The following is a 22410-nucleotide window of genomic DNA, read 5'->3' as shown; positions in this document are numbered from 1 at the left end:
CCTCCTCAGTGGGGTTGTAGGGTATTCCGTATGGGGTTGTGGTTTATGTGTTGTGGGAGTGGCAGCTACTTGGGGGGGGGGAGACTTTATCTTTTCTTTTTAAGACGTCATCTTTTAATGAAGCTACCAATAGATAGAAAAATTTTGGAAAGGAAGGGAAATCAGTAATGAAAAGCCCATACACAAACAGCCAATATGACTTCATTGTTAAGGATGCCAGTAGTTGCAGCCAGGGCCAAACCCAGAATGCCCATCCTATCCAGAATGCCCATCCTGGAGCTCTCAGGGAGAAATAAGTACCTTTTGTTTTCCAGTACTGGAGGTGTAACCTAAGGGCTTGTACTGGGTAAAATGTTTTGACAAATGGCTCCATCCATTTTGTTGGAGCAACTCTCCAGTCCTTGACATGTCTGCGCTATGCAGTCCCACGTCCCTATCAAACAATGGAACCCTGGAAGGGAAGATGGCTGCTTCAGTCATTTGTTGAGATGATCCTGGAATTTATACGGGGACCAAACATTGCTTCAACCCAGGAGTGTTCAACTGCTGTACTACTAGCATTGTGAAAGAAAAAAACAAACAAACAAAAACTTTTCATCTTCCTTGGCCTTTTGAGGCATGGTCTCACTATGTAGAGCCCAGACCGGCCTGGAACTTACCACGTCCTCTAGGACAATCTCACAATACATGTACAGCAAGAAAAAGTTATTCTGACGCTTAGTGAAAAGTTAAAGAAAATGTTGCTTGGGACAACTGCAACAGGTGTTAAGATTGTCTATTGTGACAAAGGAGAGAGAGAGCTCTGCACGACCGGGAGAGACTCCGCATCTGGGGGGAACGCAGGCACAGGTGGAAAAACAGTGAGACACACACAGCGTGGGGAGGGATGTTCTTAGTGAGGTGACTTGACTGGATTCTTGAAGCAGGCAGGCTGGGATGTTCCAGTATCAAGGGCAGCAAATGAGAAAGCTTATCAAATATCAAGAAGGAGAGACAGTGTTTCACTGAACTGACTTAGCAGGATTCTTGCTAGAACGTGACTGAGCTGAAGCTCAGCGGAAGGCAGTCACAACCAGCGCCAGGTCATGAAAGGGGGTCAGGAGAGCCTGATCAAAGTGCAGTCAAGGAGAGAGACTCCACCAACACTTTAAGACAGAGAATTCTCTGCCTTGTGTGTGGGGGGGGGAGACTCTGTCCATCACCAGCCCCTCCCCACTGACTGCTGTTAGCATGAACGTGTGCACACACACCCACACTCTCTTACACCTCCCTTCATCCATCCCTCCCTCCCTCCTTCTCCCCCACCCTCTCTCTCACACACACACATACACACACGATTATGAAACATGGCAAAAGTGTTTCAACATTGCCAAATACCTTCCAGAGGACCACTACTTTGGATCAAGAGTTGGTTAATTTTGTTTGTAAAGATAGAAAATACTTTAGTCTTTACAGTAAACACTCTCTGTGTTTCTGGTGCCTGATTCTTCTCAGCTGGCAGGCCATTTCTCTCTCTCTCTCTCTCTCTCTCTCTCTTTCTCTCTCTCTTACACACACACATGTGCACACGCACACATGGCAAGATTCAGGCCCTGGACGATAATTGAGCAAACTCTTTACTGGCTAAGTACTGCTTTTAAAATAGGTATCAACAGCACAGAGATATTATACTTAGCAAACTACAGATTTAAAACTATTATTAGAGTTCTGGTAACTTTCCATCAACATTGTTTTCTTAAATGAGGGCTAACAAACTAAAAGACATTTTATACCGTACTACAATACTCTGTTACAACCGAAAGGCACGTTCATTCTCAAACAGCCTGTGGAAGACTGCTCTAAAATGTTGCCCTAAATCTGCCTTCCATCCACCCCAAACACTGTAAACCTTACATTCGTATTAATGTATACCAAAATCCTCAGTTGACTATTGTTAATTATGTTTTTTTTTGGTTGTTTTGACTGTCAGTGTTTTGAGTTCTATTTAAGATGTTAATATTCTCTCTCCTTACCTAACCTTCTAAAATGAATCTATTCCTGGCTACAGAGTCCATATGAACTAGGTCACTGGGACGCCAGATCTTCTTTAAGGATCAGTCACATGAAACTCACAGAGACCACTACACTTCAGCTTCGTCTCTAAGAACAAATATGCACTCATATATCAATAGCAGGACTGTCCTGGAAACGATGACATGCTAAACATGGCCATGGGCTCGGAAATGGTACACCATGATATACCACTGAGCATAAGAATCTAAACTTCACAATGCTTTGGTTTTAAATACCTTTAATAAATACCTCAGGGGCTGAAGAGATGGATTAGTGGTTAAGGTGTTTGCCTGAGAAGCCTGAGGACCCAGGTTCCATTCCCCAGGACCCACATAAGCCAGCTGCACAAGGGGGTGGGTGCATCTGGAGTTCATTTGCAGTGGCTGGATGCCCCAATGTGCCAATTCTCATTCTCTCTTTCTCAAAATGGATAAATAAAATAAAAATAAATTTTTTAAAATTTATTTTTAAAAACTCAGCAACAAAGAAAAACAGACCCAGTGCCTTTTTTTTTTTTTTTAAGTTTCAATTACTAGGTTCTAAAACGTATGTTCTGACAGAGAAAATGTCTCTAAGCAAATAGAAAAATGTCTGATCTGTAAATCATAAACCACATAGACTTTCCCTACATTTCTTCTTTGTTGATGAAAAATCAACATTAAAATTTTGGCTTGGGGGCTGGGAATGTAACTCAGTTGGTAGAGTGCCTGCCTAGCATGCATTAAGCCCTGGGTCCCATCCCCAACACCTTAAACCATAAACCAAACCAGGTGTGGTGGCACATGCCTGTAATCCTAGCGCTCAGGAGGTGAAGGTAGGAGGATCAGGAATTCAAGGTCATCCTCAGCTGCACAGTGAGTTTGAGGCCAGCCTGGGCTACAACAAGGCCTTGCCAAAATAAAAGCAATAACAATAGTGAAATTTGAGCTTTGTCAAAAATAATGGTGCAGCTAGTCCCAGCTATCCAGGAGGCTGAGGCAGGCCAGTCAGGAGCAACACAGTAAGACCTGCACTCTAAAAGGAGAGGGGAGGGAAGGGAAAGAAACTCACACCCATAATGCCAAACACTCAGGAGGGTAAGGCAGGAGGTTCAGTGTGAGTTGGGGGCCAGCCTAGACTATATAACAAGTTCTAGACCAGCCTTAATTACAGAATAAGGCCCTGTCTCAAAAAAAAAAAAAAAAAAGTTCAGGTTTGTGTGTGAGTGTCAATGGTGTGTGTATGGTGTATGCACACATGTGTGCAGACTCACACTCATGTGGAGACCCGAGAAGGATGTCCTACTGTATCACTGGTCTACTTTCTTTGCTTGGCACACAGATTCTCACTGAATGTGGAGCTGTCACTGTCGGTCAGACTGGCTGCCCAGCCAGCCCCAGCAATTCTCCTCTCTCTGCCCCGTTTAGGACTGGGGTTACCAGCATGTGTGCCACCCCCGAGCTTTGATGTGGGTGCTGGCAATTGAACTCGGGTCCTCACACTGGCGCAGCAAGGGTTCTTACCCACTGAGCATCTCCCCAGACTAAAAGTTAACTTCCACACTAAGCACTACAACAGCAGCTGATCATCGAAACAGGAAACATAGTCTTTATTTTTTACCAGAATTCAGGTTTGCGTTACAAAACAATACGCAGTCACACTGAAAAGTATAGAAGAGATATAAAGAGTAAATCTACTTGTAGCACCACTGCAGGAGACAGACTGTTGTCAAGGACTCGGTGTCACTGTGCACTCCTTTTTATGCATTCTACTAACTGCGTCCATTCTATAACATTAGGAGCATGACAGACTTGTGGATGTACACACAGGTTTGATCCTTGCTTCTTCCACTTATGTATTTTATTTACTTGAGAGACAGACAGAGAAGAAGGGAGAGGGAGGGAGAGAGAGACATGGGGGGGTTATGGGCACACCAGGGCCTCCAGCCCCTGCAAATAAACTCCAGATGCATGTGCCACCTTGTGCATCAGGCTGATGTGGATCCTGAGGAATCGAACCTTGGTCCTTTGGCTTTGCAGGTAAGTGCCTTAACCGCTAAGCCATCTCTCCAGCCCACTTCTTCCATTTAATAGTATATCCTGAGCATTGTTCCAAGCCATTAAATTCTCCTTCTCCCCTCCAAAAGTCCAAAAATATCCAACTGTAATAGCATTTCATTCTCCTACATGAACATCCCAGGCAACCCTTCTATTATTATTTATTATTATTATTATTGCTGAACTCCTAGCTTGCTTCAGTTCTTCACTATTGGAAATACTCTTCACTGATGACTTCATGCCCACAATGTTGTTTGGATTTCCAGCGTTTAACAATGGATGTTTAGAAAAAGAATGACAGGAGGTGATTACGTATTCCTTGGTTCTTGATATCTATTGCCAAATCTTCTGCCAGTGTCCAAATGAGAGGAAGACAGGCAGCTTTAGGGAAAAGCAGTTAGACAGGAAAACCCATAAAAGAAATGTTAGCCTTAAATCCTCAGGCTTGGGGTTTGTGTTTGAACCCCCAAATAACACCCTGTCACAGTATCAGCTTATACAGCACAGTCAGAGGTCCATATCAAGTAGACCTTGAGCAGATATACACTTGCATCAACAAGTGAAAATGCAAGGAAAAATAACATTAAAGAAAATGATCACTTGGTTTTTTAGAGGCCTATAAAAGTAACACTTTAAAAAAAAAAAACCTTATATGCAAGCAGAGGGAGAATGGGGGGTGGAGAGAGAATGGGTTGCCAGGGCCTCTAGCCACTGCAAAGAAACTCCAGATGCATGTGCCAGTTTGTGCTTCTGGCTTTACATGGGTACGGGGGGAGTGAATCCAGGTTTCCAGGCTTTGTAGGCAAGTGCCTAACCCTCTGACCCATCTCTCCAGCCCCCACACTATTTTCTTAGTGTATGTAGTATGTGTACTGTGTTTGGCGTGTACAGTATGCATGATGTATATGTGTGGCATATGTGTACTGTGCTATGTAGATGTACACACATGTGTGCAAATGCACACATCCCATATGCACACATGTAGACACCGGAGGAAAACTTTGGGTGCCCTCTTACATCACTTTTCTACCATATTTCTTTTTTTCTTTTTAAGTTTTATTTATTTGAGAGAGAAAGAGAGAAAGACAGAGAGAATGGGTGCACAGGGCCTCCAGCCACTGCAAACGAACTCCAGACACAAGCCCCCTTGTGCATCTGGCTTACGTGGGTACTAGGGAATCAAACCTGGGTCATTTTGCTTTGCAGGCAAACGCCTTAACCACTAAGCCATCCCTCCAGCTCTTCTGCCTTATTTCTTTGAGCCAGTCTCTCGCTAAACCCAGAGCTCTCTGTTGGGAAATCATACTGGCCAACCAGGGATCCACAGTGATTCTCCTGTCTCTTCCCTTCTCAAGATTGAGGCTACAGGTATGTGCAGCCATGCCTGGCTTTCTGTGTGGATGCTAGAGGATCAAACTCAGGTCCTCATGCTTGCACATTAGGCCATCTTACCCGGACTATTAACTGTGAGTAATGTGACTACAGAAAAAGAACAGGTGATCTCATGGAAGTCGAGAACATTAGCTACCAGAGTCTGGGAAGGATATGGGGGAGGAGAGAAAAACAAAAAAGGATGAAAAACGAGTACAAGGTGCAGCTGGATAGAAGGGATAACGTTTTAAAAAAATAAACTTCATTTATTTATTTAATTTATTTGCAAGAGAGAGAGAGAGAGAGAAACAGGCAGATAGGGAGAGAGAGTGGGCACACCAGGGCCTCCAGCCACTGCAAATGAACTCCAAATGCATGTGTCACCCACCTCGTGCATCTGGCTCTACGTGGGTCCTGGGGAATCAAACCCATATCCCTTGGCTTTGCTGGCAAGTGCCTTAACCGCTAGGCCATCTCTCCATCCCAGGAGGAATAACTTTTAATGTTCTGTACCACAGTATAGTAGCTATGGCTGACAACAGTTAATTGAATACGTTTTATGTATGTGTGTGTGCACACGCATGCAGACCCACACATGTCAGAAGGGAAGGAGGGAAGGAAGAAGAGAGAGAAATTAATCCTGAACACTATTCACTAATGCTGCCTATGACCACTTAGCAGGAAAGCACACTGGCCTGGGTGGCAGACTGCCAGTTACCAGCTACTTGGGAACACAACCCGTCTTGTAGCAGGCAGGGAAGAGCAAGACAAAATCTCCCCTGTTCTCTCTGGCAGCTAGAAGTGATGCTGCAATAGGTCTAACTGGTGAAAATAAGGGGAAATCTCAAGAAAGAACTTTTAGGAAAGTTCCTAAGAGGGTGGGCACAGGTGACAGCAGAAGGGCATTCAGGCTCTCTGGCATTCTGACCTTTCTCTTCTTCCCTAAGAGGGCCTGCAGACAGCCAGTACTCGGGCCATCTCTAGATCAAGGTACGAGTGAGGTGTGACACACTGTGCAGAAAGAGAGGGGAACCAGAGCCTGGTAATAAGAATCACTCTTCTCCCCAGAAAAGCCTAGTTCCATATTTATTTTACTTAGAAAAAAATACAATCCCCTAATTTGTTTAAGTCATTGAGTGGTGGTTACTTACAGGGGATCCTAATCCCAGCTGATCTATCACCTGCTAGTTATTTTACTGAAATAAAAGCATGCGCAACTGGAGCCATTACTCGGCTCGTTTAAATACTCGCTGACTCTCACACGATCGATACCTATCGAGCCTCTGCACTGGCTGACAGAAACGCAGATGTAAGTAAGACGCAGCTGACAGCCTAGGAGACAGCTGGACAATAAAACAAGGTTTAATGAGTCATAGGATGGGGAAAGAATGGGGAGCTACTGCAGCAAGTCTGAAAAGTGCTTCCCTGTGGAGAGGGAAATGGTGGGAACTTCGCGGGAGACCTGAAAAGCGAAGCAGGAGTGCACAGGCAAGGACATCGGCAAAGGCCCCGAGGAAGGCGATGGCGTGTGGTGTGTGCTGGAAGGAACGTGGACTAAGGGGACTGGAGCATCCTTCTGCGGGCCCAAAAGTACGGGGGATGACCCCTTCCCTGCCACACTACATGGTGAGTTAGTGTTCTCTTTTCACAGTAAAAAGAAAACGAGGCCAAAGAGAGGCGAAGACTGATGAAAACATTTCATTTCTCTTTCACTTTCTACTCCTCCACGGTCAGGCATCACCAAAGCATTAGCTGGACTCCTGCAGCTCTGCCTTACGGTGAGACTGGTCAATAGTCTGAACCATCCTGGTTCCCAGGATTAATGGGGACCGCTCAACGATGAGGAGGATACTTGTGAAGGGCCCCCGAGGGTAACTGATGGGGCAAAGCTGGGAGCTGGTGAATGCAGGGGAGTGTCATGATCAGATTGACCATGAGGAAGAGTTGATACTCCAGATATTTATAAAGATATATATATATATATATATATATATATAGAGAGAGAGAGAGAGAGAGAGAGAGAGAGAAAAGAGGGCTGGAGAGATGGCTTAGCAGTTAAGGTGCTTGTCTGCAAAGCCAAAGGACCTCAATTTGATTACCAGGACCCATGTAGGCCAGATGCACAAGGCAGGCACCTTCATCCAGAGTTCATGTGCAGTGCCTGGAAGCCCTGGTGCGCCCATTCTCCCTCTCTTTCCCTCTGCCTCTTCCCCACTCTCAAATAAATAAAAACAAAAAATAAAAGCATTCCTCTTTTAAAAAATTTTTAAAAAGAGAGACAAAAGAAATGTGGGTGGAAAGAGAACTTTACAGGTAGAGGCAAGAGATGATAGAGGTCTGGATTGGAGTTCCTACAATGAAATGAAACGAAGTTGAAGAAAAGTGAACTCAAAGGTGGAAGGAGAGAATAAAGGGTAGCCCTGGATTTCTGTTTCGGGCAGCTCGGGAAGGAACACAGCAGAACACAGCGACTGGGACCAGATGCTCTATGCCCACTAATACTGCTGTGAACTCGGGAAGATTACTAAAACTCTGTGTTTTGGTCTCCTCATCTGTAGAGGAATGGCACAAATAATAAAGTCTATCACGAAGAAGTTCATGAGGAGTTACACAGATGTGGTCGGAACACTGCCTGGCACAGCACATCTGGGAAGTGCCAACCACATTGGGTTGCCAGCTGATGGTAACGCCTCTCGCCAAGACAGGGAGCAATGAAAGGGGCACAGAGTTTCAGGGAAGAGAAGAGTGAGTTCGATTTGGGGTATGTTATCCTGATGGGCCTGTAGCACGGTCAGGAGGCAGCTGATACAGGGTGAAGCTAAGGACCCAGCTGTGGCAAGCAAGTGTGCAAGGTGACATCTCGGGGTGGCGTGGTGAACATGAAAAAACAGCCTCTGTGGAAGAGCATGTGGGTCCCTGCAGATGGCATGTGGAGAAAACAAGAGGGTTCAGGGGCAGGGTGTGTAGCTGGGTGGTAGAGAGCATGTTCACACGTAGGAGGCCTTGAGACCCATCCCCAGCTTGGAAAAAAATGTGTATGTGTGTGTGTGCATGTGCGTATATATATGTGGAAAAGAGGAAAAAAACTTCAAAAGTTCCTTCAATCAAGGGATGGACAAAGGGAAAAGATTGAGGAGACAAGGGGAATATTCACAAACATGAATCCTAATAAGGATATACTAAAAAAAATTAATTAAAAAAATCTAAAGAAACAATAAAAACATGAATGATGCTGAGATGAGGGAAACATACCAGCATTCACCAGGAACTGTCTGATGCCAGACAGATTAGGGACAAAACACACACATCAATGAAAACTGTCATTTCCTAAAACCAGTGTTTGGATTTTCGTACCTTTACAAGTGACCCAGAACACCAGCATAGGAGATCTCTAAGTTGACAAGGGCTCGAAAGCTCTTTGAGTGAGTGAACTGTTTTGACAAGGAGGACAAGCCTCAAAAAATCAGAGAACACTCTCGGCATGTCATCCGGCTCTGCTGAAAAATCATCCAGGCTGTGGTGAGCAAATCGAGTTCTGCCTCAAGCTTTCAGTCACTAAAGCCAAAGCAGCCAGTGAGATCACAGCAGCCTGGGGCTCGAGGAAACTGAGAGGTGGATGCCATCGAGAGCACAGGCATGAGGACTATTTTGGAAAGCAGACTGCCAGGTCATCTGCTCACTCTCCTTCCATGCATGAGGCCAGGAGAAAGTCACTGCTTCTTGGAGTTGTTCAGACTTTTTTGGTTCGCGTTTTGTTTTGTTGCACGCTGTTCTTGGGGTTTGTGAAAAGGAGGGGAGGTTACTCTTTAAAACTAGCTGACTAATACATGTGCACGTGAAGTTAGAGATCCCATCCTCTACCTGCTCGGGGCAAGAGCAAGAACACGAGTGGCCTAATGAAAGCAAGTGGTTTGTGAACACGCCTGCAGCTGTGGTTAGACCCCAACACACATCAAAATCACAGCGAGGGGCCCATCCTCGAGGTTTCAGAGTCAACCCCAAATGCACAGCTATGACAAGTTCGCAGGTGAGGTCGGCACTGCTCATCTGGGGACCAAACCATGAGCGGTTACGAGTGCGGCCCCAGCACTTAAAGACAAACACAAGGCAACACGTTCCACAACTGATGCGGAAAACAAACCAGGAGGCAGCATGGTGGCTCATCCCTGGAATCCCAGCACTTGAAGCAGGAGGACAGACACATGTTCAGGGCCAACTTGAGACTCTGTCTCAAAAACAAAAACACCAAAGGGGGAGAAAAAAATGAACCAGAATATGAAATGGGAAACATGACCAAATCTAAATTATATATAATTCTAAGCTTTTCTGGTAAATGAGAAGACACAAAAATAAGCCAGGAAAGGTCCAAACAAAAAATGAAATTAGGACCAGAGAGATGGCTTAGTGATTAAGGTGTTTTCATGCAAAACCTACAGATCCAGGTTTGACTCCCCAGTATCCACTAAGCCAGATGCTCGAGATGGCACATGCATCTGTAGTTCATTTGCAGTGGCTGGAGGCCTTGGCCTGCCTATTCTCTCTTTTTTTCCCTCTCTCTCAAACAAAATGTAAATATTAAAATGTTAGCTCCCTTCACTACCCCAGTTATTCCTACACTCACCTATGCTGCTCCCACTACCTTCTTACTATCCCCGCCCAGGCTCTAGCTTTATATGTGCACATTGCTTTCCTAGTCTCCACACCCCTCCCCATAGTAACTTCATTTCCAGAGCTATTTCTTATTTGAGGTGTGACCTTTTTAAAACTACTGTCAGCATCATTATTCTGTCAGCACATACTGCCTACTGGAGCTAAGAGGCAAGACCAGGTTCCAAATAACTTCTACCACACAGGCAGGCGCACAGTTTGAAACAGTTGCAGATTTCAAGATGAGATCTGGTGTACATAGGGTGACATGGCCATAGACAAAGGCTACAGAGTTCATAGAATCCATTAGTGGCCATTCTTTACTCCAATAGAATATGCATTCTGCTTTGGGCCTAGACATCAAGTGTTGCTTATGATATGAGAGGATCATGGAATAGCAGAATTATAAGTCTATGGGAGAAATAACTCCCTATCAAAGGCTGCTGCTTCATTTCATGTTAATTCATCCTTTCATTTGGGGATCCAAATGAAATCTAGATCTCCGGTCAGTGAAAAGCAAGCATCTTGTCTCTCTTAAAAAAACATTTTATTTATTTATTTATTTTATATTTTATTCTTATTCATTTATTTATTTGGCAGAGAAAGAGGGAGAGAGAGGGAAAAAATGGGTATGTCAGGGTCTCCAGCCACTGCAAATGAACTCCATATGTGTACAGCCCTAACATGGGTCCTGGGGAATCAAACCTGGGTCCTTTGGCTTTGCAAGCAAACGCTTTAACCACTAAGCCATCCCTCAAGCCCACATCTTGTCTTTTTAAACTATACACACAACAAACATTTTTAGCACAATTCTTACTGGAAAATATTGAACTTGGGCTAAACAGATGGCTTAACAGTTAAGGTAGGTACTTCCTGGCAAAGCCAAAAGACCCAGGTTCAATTCCCCAGTACCCACATGAGCTAGATGCACAAGGTGGCACATGCATCTGGAGTTCATTTGTAGTGACTGGACACTATGGCATTCCCCTTTTCTTTCTCTCTCTCTCAAATAAATGAATAAAATATTTTTTAAATGTTGGACTACAATCTGAACAGACTGATTAGTGGTTAAGGCACTTGCCTGTGAAGCCTAAAAACTCATGTTCGAATCTCCAGGTCCCACATAAGCCAAATGCACAATGTCTCACATGTGCACAAAGGGCGCACGTGTCTGGAGTTTATTTGCAGTGGCTGAAGGCCCTGATGCACTCATTCTCGTTCTCTCTCTCTCTCTCTCTCTCCCTCCCTCCCCTCCTTCCTTCCCTCCCTCCCTCTCTTTCTCTCAAATAAATAAATAAAAACAAATTATTTTTTAAAAGTTGGACTACATGCAACATGAACTTAGTGTCCCATAGATTTAGGGGACCTCTGACAACAAACCATGATTCTTTGCCCTTGGCCTACCAACATACCTGAGAAGCAGAAGCTTGATGAAGTTTAGTATATGCTATCTAGATGTGAAAAACAAGAGCGCATCCATTTGCGTCCTAGGGAAAATATGTCCATCTCCAATTTAACCATAAAGTTCAAATACTTCCATTTTATTCAATTACATTCTCAATTTAGTCTTATAAGCTATTTAAAAATACAGCACTTTGTGGGGCTGTGGAGATGGCTCAGTGGGTAAAATGCTTGCCATGCAAGCATGGGGACCTGAGTTCAGACAGCCGGCACCCCCATAAAATGCCAGGCAGGCATGGGGCTGGAGAGATTGACTTAGCAATTAAAGTTCTTGCCTGAAAAGCCTAGTGACCTGAGTTTGATTCTCCAGGACCCACATAAAGCCAGGTGCACAAGGTAGCACATACAGCTAGAGTTTGTTTGTAGCTGGAGGCCCTGGTATGCCCATTCTGTCTGTCTCTCTTTTCTTCTTCACCTTCTCCTCCTCTTCCTCTTTCCCTCTCCCTCCCCCTTCTTCTTTTCTCCCCCCCCTTGACTTGAAAATAAATTAAAAATATTTTTAAAGCAATTTTTAAAATTTTGTGTTTTACTTGAGAGAGAGAGAAATAGGTAGAGAGAGAGAATGGGCACGCAAGGGCCTCTAGCCACTGCAAACAAACTCCAGATGTGTGTGCCCCTTGTGCATCTGGCTTGTGTGGGTCCTGGAGAGTTGAACTGGGATCCTTTGGCTTTGTAGGCAAGTGCCTTAACAGCAAAGCCATCTCTCTAGCCCTTAAAAAATATTTTTTTTAAAAAATATGCCAGGCATGGTGATGTGTGCCTTTTCTGCCAGCACTGGGGAGGGAGAAACAGAAGGATACCTGGGGCCGACTGACTAGCTTGTCTAGACAGTCAGTTAGTTCAGGATTCAATGTAGGAACCTGTCTCATAAGATACAGAACCAACAGAAGAAAGCACACACAGTGCCGACCTATGACCTCCACATACATGTGCACATATGTGTATGCACACACAGGAGCATCTGCATGCATCTGTTTGCCCATGCACATATGTGCACACAACACACTCATGATCACATGAAAATATAACCTTTTTCCAAATGGCATACTAAATTATTATTTTCAAAGTAAAAATCAAGGAAATAGCCATACAACAGCTGTGTGTATATATTTATACACACACACACATATATACCAACGTACATATACACACATCTATATACATACATACAAGGCTTAGGTAGAGTGTACTGATCTAGGGCAGGCTGTCAATCTTTGGTACACCATAAAAGGCAGATTCACAGTCCAGTTCCATTCCATTCTGATTGACATGACTGGAATCCAGTAATCTGCACACGTACTAAGGACTGAACTCAGTCCTCACTCACTCTAAGTGTGTGCTCTACCACTGAGATTCACACTTCAGCCCTTTAGTTTGAAATTTTTAACAAACACTCTAGTATCACGTTAGGAAACATTGCAGAACACATGCAGAGAAACATTTATAAGAGGCAAATTATGAAGCCTTGGAGGTACACAGTAAGGGAAGGTATTATCTTATTTAACCTGATTAATACAGGAACTTTCCTGGAATCCTGACAGAGTGACTGATTGATCTTAACAGGAAAAAATAACAATGTTTATACACCCAAATGAATATGATTCTCTGTGAATGGGAAAAGTTAACTATTTGCTTTAATAACCCCCACCACTATCTAAACTCATACTTCTTAGGATTAATTTTCAGTGCTGTGCCATGTGTAAGCTTTCAAGTAAAAGCATAGATTACAAAAAAAAACAAAAAAACTGGTTGCCTTATATCATAGCTTCTTCTTGGTCTTGGACAAAAGAAGAGTGCCCCCATTTGTCACCTCAGCTCTCAAGAAGTCACGCTATTTCAAAAACTTGCCTTAACAGAGCTGAGAAATGCCACCAGGATGCTTTAAAAATTTCTATCAGGTCTACCACACCTTCCAAGGGAAGAGGTGGCAGAAAGAATGTAAGCCAAAGTAAAGGCAGGACTCCTTAAAATGTGCTCCTCTGGACACAAAATGGCCTGGGTTATCCATGACCTCACAGTGCCTGACACTACCTACGTAAGACCATCATAACAGGAGGAAAAGATCATGACATCAAAATAAAAGAAAGACTGATTGGGAGGGGGAAGGAATATGATGGAAAGTGGAGTTTCAAAGGGGAAAGTGGGGGGAAGTGAAGGCATTGCCATGGGATATTGTTTACAATCATGGAAGTTGTTAATAAAAATATAATTAGCCGGGTGTGGTGGCGCATGCCTTTAATCCCAGCACTTGGGAGGCAGAGGTAGGAGGATCTCCGAGAGTTCGAGGCCACCCTGAAACTACATAGTGAATTCCAGGTCAGCCTGAGCCAGAGTAAGACCCTACCTCAAAAAACCAAAAAAAAATAATAATAATTAATTAGCTGGGCATGGTGGCATATGCCTTTAATCCCAGCACTTGGGAGGCAGAGGTAGGAGGATTACTGTGAGTTCAAGGAAACCCTGAGAATACAGAGTGAATTCCAGGTCAGCCTGGGATAGAGAGAGACCCTACCTCAAAAAAACCATAATAATAGTAACTATAATTAATTAATTAATTTAAAAAGTTCTATCAGGGAAACAGGATATAATCCTCAAGGAAATGTTTCATAAATGCTTTGAGTAGAGGACGTAGTAGTACAGGTTCTCAAAAAGCCTGTGTTGAGCAAAATAATGCTCACCTAGCTGTGTGGACAGATTCAAGTAGGTTTCAGTTCAAAACGTTGCCGTACTGTTACTGAGTCCATCTCGGTGGTCGTCGGTAAGAAAAACATTACCTGTGAATGCTTTCTTCAGGAGCTTACTGCTGGGCTGTATCTGCTCCCTTCACCTTTCACAGTGCAAAAGATTTGTCCAACATTCAGCTCTGTCAGGAAATGCCAGAGGATGATTCAAAATCTATAGAAAGAAATTTTTAAAACAAGTTCTTTAATCATGAATACACTGCAAAACCCAATCTACACTTCATTTTTGTCTCCCTTCCCTATCATCAGACTTGATTCATCTTCATTATATAAAATAAATAAATAAAAAGTAAATCTTTATTTAGAAACCTGAATACCAGTTAAAAAAAAAAAAAGGAGAAAACCTCACTGGGAAGCAGAAAGTAGCAAAGGACTCTTCCATATTCTAAAATACGTACAGCAGGGCTGGAGAGATAGCTCAGTGGTTAAGGCACTTGCTTGCCTGTAAGACCAAAGAACCCAGGTTCAATTTCCCAAGACCCATGTAGGCCAAATGCACAAGGTGGTACATGTGTCTGGAGTTTGTCTGCAGCGGCTACAGGCCCTGACTTGCCCAGTCTCTCAATTGCTCTCCCTCATTCTAGCATTAAAAAAAAAAAATAAAAAAAGATACGTGAAGTAATTACATGCTGCTCTGGGAAGAGAATAAAGAATGTGGAACAAAATAAATCCACATCTGTGGACCTGTAACAGCATCACTATAAGATGCCAACATGATGTGTAAAATAGCAAAGAAACAGTCACGAGAAACTTTTATGAATAACTTCCGAACAATATACACCACTCCACTAACTAGATTCCATTAGCTAAAAGTTTGGTCTTTGCCTTCCCCTGGGCAAAGCCTACTCTGATCATAGACATGCGTCTCCTAGCATCAGGCCTAACAGACAACATGAGTTTCACAGCACTAACGCATGGCTCCATCCCTACTCGACAGCCACATAAGCATGAGTTTAAAGGAAAGCATCCCAGGACAGTACCCTACCTGGGAGAAGAAACACACAACAAAGCCGGAGGTGCCCAGACAGAATTGAGGACATGGAAAGTGACTACCCCAAACACTTACAGGTATAAAAGTCAGCAGCTGGTATAAATGCCAAGCAAAATCCCAAGCTATGATCCCACATCACAACAGGTGAAAGTTAAAGAAAATAAGACAGGTGTGGTGTCGCACACCTTTAATCCCAGAAGTGGGAGGATTGCTATGAGTTCGAGGCCACCCTGAGACTACATAGTGACTTCCAGGTCAGCATGGGCTACAGTGAGACCCTACCTTGAAAATCCAAAAAGAAAGAAAAAAGAAAGTTAGAGAAAATATGCAAGAAAAGGCTGGGGAGATGGCTCAATAGATAAAGTGCTTGCCACACAAGCATGAGGACCAGGCTTTAGATGCCCAGAACCCAAGGAAAAAAAAAAAAAGCCAGGCATAGCAGCACACACCTGTCTGTAATCACAGAACTGTGAAGGTAGAGACAGGAGGCTCCCTAAGGATTGCTGGCTACCTAGTCTGGACAACTTGGTGTGCTCCTGTTTCAAGCAAGACCCTGTCTCAGAAAACAAGGCAGAGCCAGGCCTGGTGGTGCATGTCTTTAATCCCAGCACTTGGGAGGCAGAGGTAGGAGGATCACTGTGAGTTTGAAGCCAACCTGAGACTACACAGTGAATTCCAGGTCAGCCTGGGCCACAGTGAGACTCTACCTTGAAAAAAGCAAAAATAAAAATAAAAATAAAAAGTAAGTTGAAGAGTATTGTAGGAAGACACTCAATGTCAACCTCTGGTATCCACACATGGACTCATGTGTCCACATACATATGAACACACATACACACACACCACATATATATGCAAAAAATTGCAATTTTTAAAATTTTTTAAAAATAGTAACTAGTGGAAAAATGGACAATATTTAAATGTCCAGTAACAGAAGAACAGTCAAGTAGATCTGCAAAAACCACATTAATTTACTTATCACACTTCTGTCAGCCAATAAATTCCATGAGTTAAATATGGTTAAATATCTTATACACTATAAAGAAGAAAGACGTGCCAGCCCTAGCGTCACCCACCTGTAATCCCAGCACCAGGTGGGCACTGCCAAAAGGATCACAAGTTTGAGATCAGCCTGGGATACATAAGACCATGTATAAGAGAAAGAAAGGAAAAGAAACGAAAAGAAAAAGCAGGGTAGTATGTTATATTGCATATGAGCTCAACTACCTATACAAAAGCAAAACAAAAAACAGGATTTCTTCTGATATAGTTGTTAGAAGTATTTGGTAAGGGCTGGAAAGCTGGCTTAGCAGTTAAGACATTACCTGAGAAGCCTAAGAACTCAGGTTCGATTCCCCAGGACCCACATAAGCCAGATGCACAAGGTGGCACATGTGCCTGGAGTTCCTTTGCAGTGGTTGGAAGTTGTGACATGCCCATTTTCCCTCTCTCTCTCTCTCTCTCTCTCTCTCTCTCTCTCTCTGTGCTTCTCTCTCTCAAATAAGAAAAAAATATTTTTTAAAAAAGAAGTCTTTGGAGCCAGGTGTGGTGGTACACACCTTTAATCCCAGCATTTGGGAGGCAGAGGTAGGAGGACTGCTATAAATTCAAGGCCACCCTGACACTACATAGTAAATTCCAGGTCAGTTTGGGCTAGAGAAAGACCCTACCTCGAGAAAAAAAAAAGTATTTGGTAAAAATATGCCCACATCTTAAGAAAGGCAAGGTGAGAAATTCAAGTCAGTCTTCAGAACAAATACATCTTTTCAATATATCTATATACTAAGGATTTCAAAAGTCAAATGGTAAGCCTCTCATTGACAACATACTTTTCCTGCAATATACCAATATAAAAGATGATTCCCTAGAACTCACTAGAAGAGATTATGTGTTAAACTTCTTGAGAGCTCCATGGCTTAGAATGTAGTACCTTTAATTAAAACAAAAGAAAAGTCAGATAAGGGTACAATGTGACCTTAGTCTTCACAACTGGGTACACTTTAGTAGTGGCCAGGCATAAACAGAGTAGAGTTTGAAAAGATACCGTTTAGGCTGGAGGGATGGCTCAGAAGCTAAAGGCATTTGTTGCAAAGCTGACAGCCCAGGTTTGATTCCCCAATACCCATGTAAAAACCAGATGCACAAAAGTGGACCATGAGCCTGGAGTTCATTTGCAGAGGCAAGTGGTCTGTCAGTCTGTCTCTCTCTCTAAATAAAAATATTTTAAAAGCTTTGAAAAGATAACATTTCACATGCAAATATGCAAATAATCCCTTCATATACAAATTTCCTCAATATGCCCAAATCAACCTTTCTCACACTAATCTTTCTAAGCACCTGAGAATGCGCACCGAAGCCTCATAACCATGTATCTGAACATGTGATGGTAAGAGGCTTGGCATATAACCGAATTCTACTCCCTCCATGTCAGATGAACAGTTTCATCACTATGCGCTGGAGAGAGAGCTATGGGCTCTTCAGCTGCCTCTTAAAATTACAGATTGCTTCCAGGTGCTTTTCAGGTGATTTCAAGTCTTTCCTCGGTCTGAGGCTCATGAATTATGAAAAGGCATCCCTAATTCATGAGAAACAGTTATCCCAGCTCAGTGTCCATTATCATCTATCCACCCCATGCACTCAAACACACAGACTTTTACTTAAGTAGCGAGGCATTGGTGTGTATCAGCAAAGGTTTTACTCAGAGCCCCTCATGTTTTACCATCCTGACCCCACCAGCCACAAAGCACCCCAACTTTAGAGGCAGCTGGTCCTTCAACAGGAATATATACAATGACATTGAAAGCAAGGTGAAATGGAACTTGAGTAAATCGAAAAGACTTCCTTAAAATTCACTGGGTCTTGATAATTCTCTCCGTTGTCATCTTATTTAAAAGCAAGCTATGTCTCCTGCTAAAAGGGGAGTCTGGTGGCAATTAACAATTCAGTCACACTCGGGTCTCTCCCCAGGCAAGTGTTTTCCTTCCAACAAAACATCCCACCTCCACATAATAAAATCCAATTTGGATTCCCAGTCATTCCTTGTAATAGCTATGTCACACCCCTAATTTCAACCGAGGAACAAAATTTAAAGCTCACTTCCAGATGGCATAAACCCAGTGAATTTAGATCTCTACTGTGCCCAGTTTAGAAATACGCAATTAGCAAAATGACCAAATGGACACTGAACATTCTGTGTGTGCAGGTGGGGAGGGGGATGACTACCATTCCTGTCATGGATTATAAATGCATAGGGTGGCGTGGATTCATCTGCAGCACTGTGTTAATAGACCTGTGTGATGTCATCAAGTGGTTTCCTGGAGGGTGATTAGCAAAACAACCAACAAAGAGAATAGTGTTGATTCAAAAAGTTTTCAAATATCTGAAGCTGACTATGAGCTAATTACTGAATAATTTCATTCCCCAAAAAGGTTGAACTGAGGCAGGGGATCGATTATATTCACATAATGAGTGGAAGCTGAAGAGTCAGATCAAATATTTTGCACAGGCCCACAATCTTCCCTGACTCCATTAAATACGCTAATAACATCTCGGTCCTGAGATGAGTGGACCCACACTGACCACCGAAACCCAACCCCTAAATTTTACAGGTGATAAAACAGAAGCACGGGAGGCCAAGGGACCTGCTCTGACATCAGCAGATGGAAAATGGCAGAGGCAGGACAGGAGCCCCGCGCCGCACCTCCCACAGCAGCGCTGTCTGCTCTGCTGCAAACACCACAGCTCCTCAGCAATGGACCCACTCAAGGCTTTCACTCCCCCCACTGACCAAGGAGCCTTTTCACAGCTCGGGGAAATGATGGAATGAGGCGTCAAGCCTCAGCCTCCAAGCAATCGGTCCCTGAGACCTAAGGCTACTATTGATCTAGAACTGTCTTTTGTAGCTAAGAACTCTGAGTGCAATTTGGATGACTCTAAGAGGGTTTCAGCTACACCACAAACCAGGGAGTTGGAGCATGTTGCAGATGAGGAAAAAGAAGCAGAGACAATAAGCATCTTAAAAATAAATCGAGGGCTGGAGAGATGGCTTAGCGGTTAAGCGCTTGCCTGTGAAGCCTAAGGACCCCGGTTCAAGGCTCTGTTCCCCAGGTCCCACGTTAGCCAGATGCACAAAGGGGCGCACACGTCTGGAGTTCGTTTGCAGAGGCTGGAAGCCCTGGCACGCCCATTCTCTCTCTCTCCCTCTATCTGTCTTTCTCTCTGTGTCTGTCGCTCTCAAATAAATAAATAAATAAAAATTTTAAAAAAAACATTTAAAAAAATAATAAATAAATCAAGAATACTTATTTAAAAAAAAAGATACACGAAGATAAATGAACCAAATATAAGCAGAAAAATGACATTTTCCATTGCCACAACTCCTCATTAGGGACCGGGAAGACAGTTCAGCAGTTAAAGGCACTGCTGGGTTCCATTTCATAGAGTCCATGTAAAGCCAGATACAGAGTGGTGCCTGCGTCTGGAGTTTGTTTGCAGCAGCAAGGAATCATAAGCAAAGATACATGCAAATAATTTATTATTTTAAGTCACTGTTAGGGGCTGGTGAGATGACTTAGTAGTTAAAGGTGCTTATGCTTGTAAAGTCTGACAGCCCAGTTTCAATTCCCCAACACCCACATAAAAGTTGGATGCCAAAAGCAGCATGAGCACATTAAATGTTCATTTGCAGTGGCACGAGACTTTGGTGTGTCCATACATACATGTGAACCAAAAAATATTTTTTTAAAGTCACTGTTCAAAGTGCTCTGATCAGGGACTTTGGGAAATGCTGTGTTCTATATATGCTTTTTCAGCACTCAGGACACTCAAGGCTGCAAGAAATCTTGGAGAAAAGAAGCTTCACAGTGTTATCAGCTTAACATTTCTCTGTGCTTTGGGACATCTGGTTTGCATGGCTTGGCTTGTCATCTACCAGGAAACGTACTTCAGGAAGTGACTACCTGGGTGACTATCCTGAGTGTGGCTTCCATTAAGCAGTATTCACAGTCAGGAAGTCTTCCTCTTCCACACTCAACTGTTGAAAACCAACTTGTGAGGCAAAGGAACCCCATGATTATAAAGATAACAACCAGTTTTGTTTTTTGTTTCCTTGAAAAGAGGCTGGGCATGTCACCAGCCACCAAATCATCCTTCCTAGAAGGCGTAAAGAAAAACTTAGCCAAGAGCGATGGTCAACCCCATCACCCAACACATCATGTAATAACAATGCTGAGGTAAGGAGTCCAAGTTTAAGGTTAGCATAGCAAGATTCTCTATGAAACAAGTCTTGAGCCGGTGGTGTGGCTCACACCAGTAATGGCAGCACCCGGAAGACTAACAGGATCACCATGGGTTTGAAGACAGCCTGGAGTACAGAGAAAGACCCTGGCTCAAAAAATTCAATAGCATAAAAAAGAATTTTACCAATTGCCTCTTCTGTAAAATTTTTTTATTTATAATTACTAAAAATGATGTCATTAGTATACTTTATGCTATTAACTTTTCTTACATTCTTAATTCTCATTTGCTATGATGTCCTGTTCTTGTTTTTTATGTCCTGTTCTTTTAATGTGCTCAAAATACATATTAAAAATGTCACCTCAGGGCTGGAGAGATGGCTTAGTGGTTAAGGTGCTTTCCTGCAAAGCCTAACAACCTGGGCTCAGCTACCTAGTACCCTTGCAAAACTAGATACACACAGTGCTGTGTTGCAGTGAGCTCTGTGTTACTAGCAGAAAGCACCTGGCCAAAAACAGTTTGTGGGAAGAAAGGACTTGTTTAGGCTTACAGGCTCAAGGGGAAGCCCCATGATGGCAGGGGGAAATGTGGCATGAGGAGAGGATGAACATCACCTCCTGGCCAACAGCAGAAGAGCATGCCAAACAGTGGCAAGAGGAAGATGGCTATAACACCCATAAGCCCACAACCAGCAATACGCTGCCTTCAGGAGGCTCCAACTCCCAAATTGCCATCATCTAGGGATCAAGCATTCAGAATACATAAGTTTATGGGGCACACCTGAATCAAACCACCGTATGGCGCATACACCTAGAGTTAGTTTGCAGCAGCTAGAGGCCCTAGTATGCCCATTTTCTTTCTCCTCTTCCTCCCTGTAAATAAACAAACAAATTCCAATTTGGGGGAAAAAAAGGTCACCTCAGTTGCTAAGCAACCCTGCAAGCTGGGTACCTTGACTATGCCTGCTCTGCCTGCCTCATACTCTACTCCAGTCCCTCTGGCCCCCTCACCTCTTCCTGGGTAACCCCACCATGTCTGCTCTGCCTCCCACTCCCTCTACTCCAGTCTCGGCAGCCCCTCACCTCTTCTCTCACACACCAAGCTTGCTCTGTCTCAGAGAATGTGCGGTGTCTGCCGAGCATGCTGGTCCGTGACTGTCCCCAGAAGCGCTCACACTGTTCCTCTCTGGGCTGCTTCCACTGCCATGTGATCTCATCGTAGAGGCCCTTCCCGGCTACCCCACACAAAACAGAAACTGCCTCCAAACTTGCCACACTCTGCACTGCTTTGTTTTTGTTTCGGCACCTGTCACCATCTATCTTATCATCATAGGTGGAGCATATGTGCAGTAGTCATGTGAATTCATCTCTACCCCATTGTGCAACAGGGTGTAAGGGCCGAGCTTGCTCAATGCTAGCTTCCCAACCGGTACATAGGAAGTCTTAATGATGGATGGATGGATGGATGGATGGACGGATGGACGGACGGACGGATGGACGGACGGAGAAATGTATACCCACATTTTTTTTAATTAGAGGGAGAAGTAGAGTGAATGAGAATGGGTGCACCAGGGTCTCTAGCCGCTGCAAACAAACTCCAGATGCGCCACCTTGTGCATCTGGAGGCTTCACAGGCAAACGCCTTAACCGCTAAGCCATCTCTCCAGCCCTTATACCCAGTTTATACCCAAGAAAACTGAAGTTTAGTGAGTTCAAGTAACTAAAATTCCCCAGTGGCAGAGCTGAGATGGGAGCTCAAGTCTAACTTTCAAGCCTCATCTGTAGCTATTAAAACAAATGATGCATGGTTTTAGATCACAAAAAGTGCTTATGTAAATTCTGAAAGACAGGTTACCTACACCACTGACTCCAAGTCA

General features: G+C 43.6%; 1 protein-coding gene across 1 annotated transcript in view; it reads right to left on the bottom strand.

The window, feature by feature from the left end:
• The window catches only part of Fhip1a (FHF complex subunit HOOK interacting protein 1A), a 262253-nt gene that overhangs the window by 165737 nt on the left and 74106 nt on the right, over positions 1-22410 (bottom strand). The window contains exon 2 of the mRNA XM_004655951.3: positions 14342-14462. The gene's annotated coding sequence lies outside the window, so the exon portion shown is untranslated. The remainder of the gene's footprint in view (positions 1-14341; positions 14463-22410) is intronic.

This window comes from Jaculus jaculus, chromosome 12 (genome assembly GCF_020740685.1).
Source record: "Jaculus jaculus isolate mJacJac1 chromosome 12, mJacJac1.mat.Y.cur, whole genome shotgun sequence".
In the NCBI taxonomy this organism is placed as follows: domain Eukaryota; kingdom Metazoa; phylum Chordata; class Mammalia; order Rodentia; family Dipodidae; genus Jaculus; species Jaculus jaculus.
This window is presented reverse-complemented; position numbering and strand designations above follow the sequence as displayed.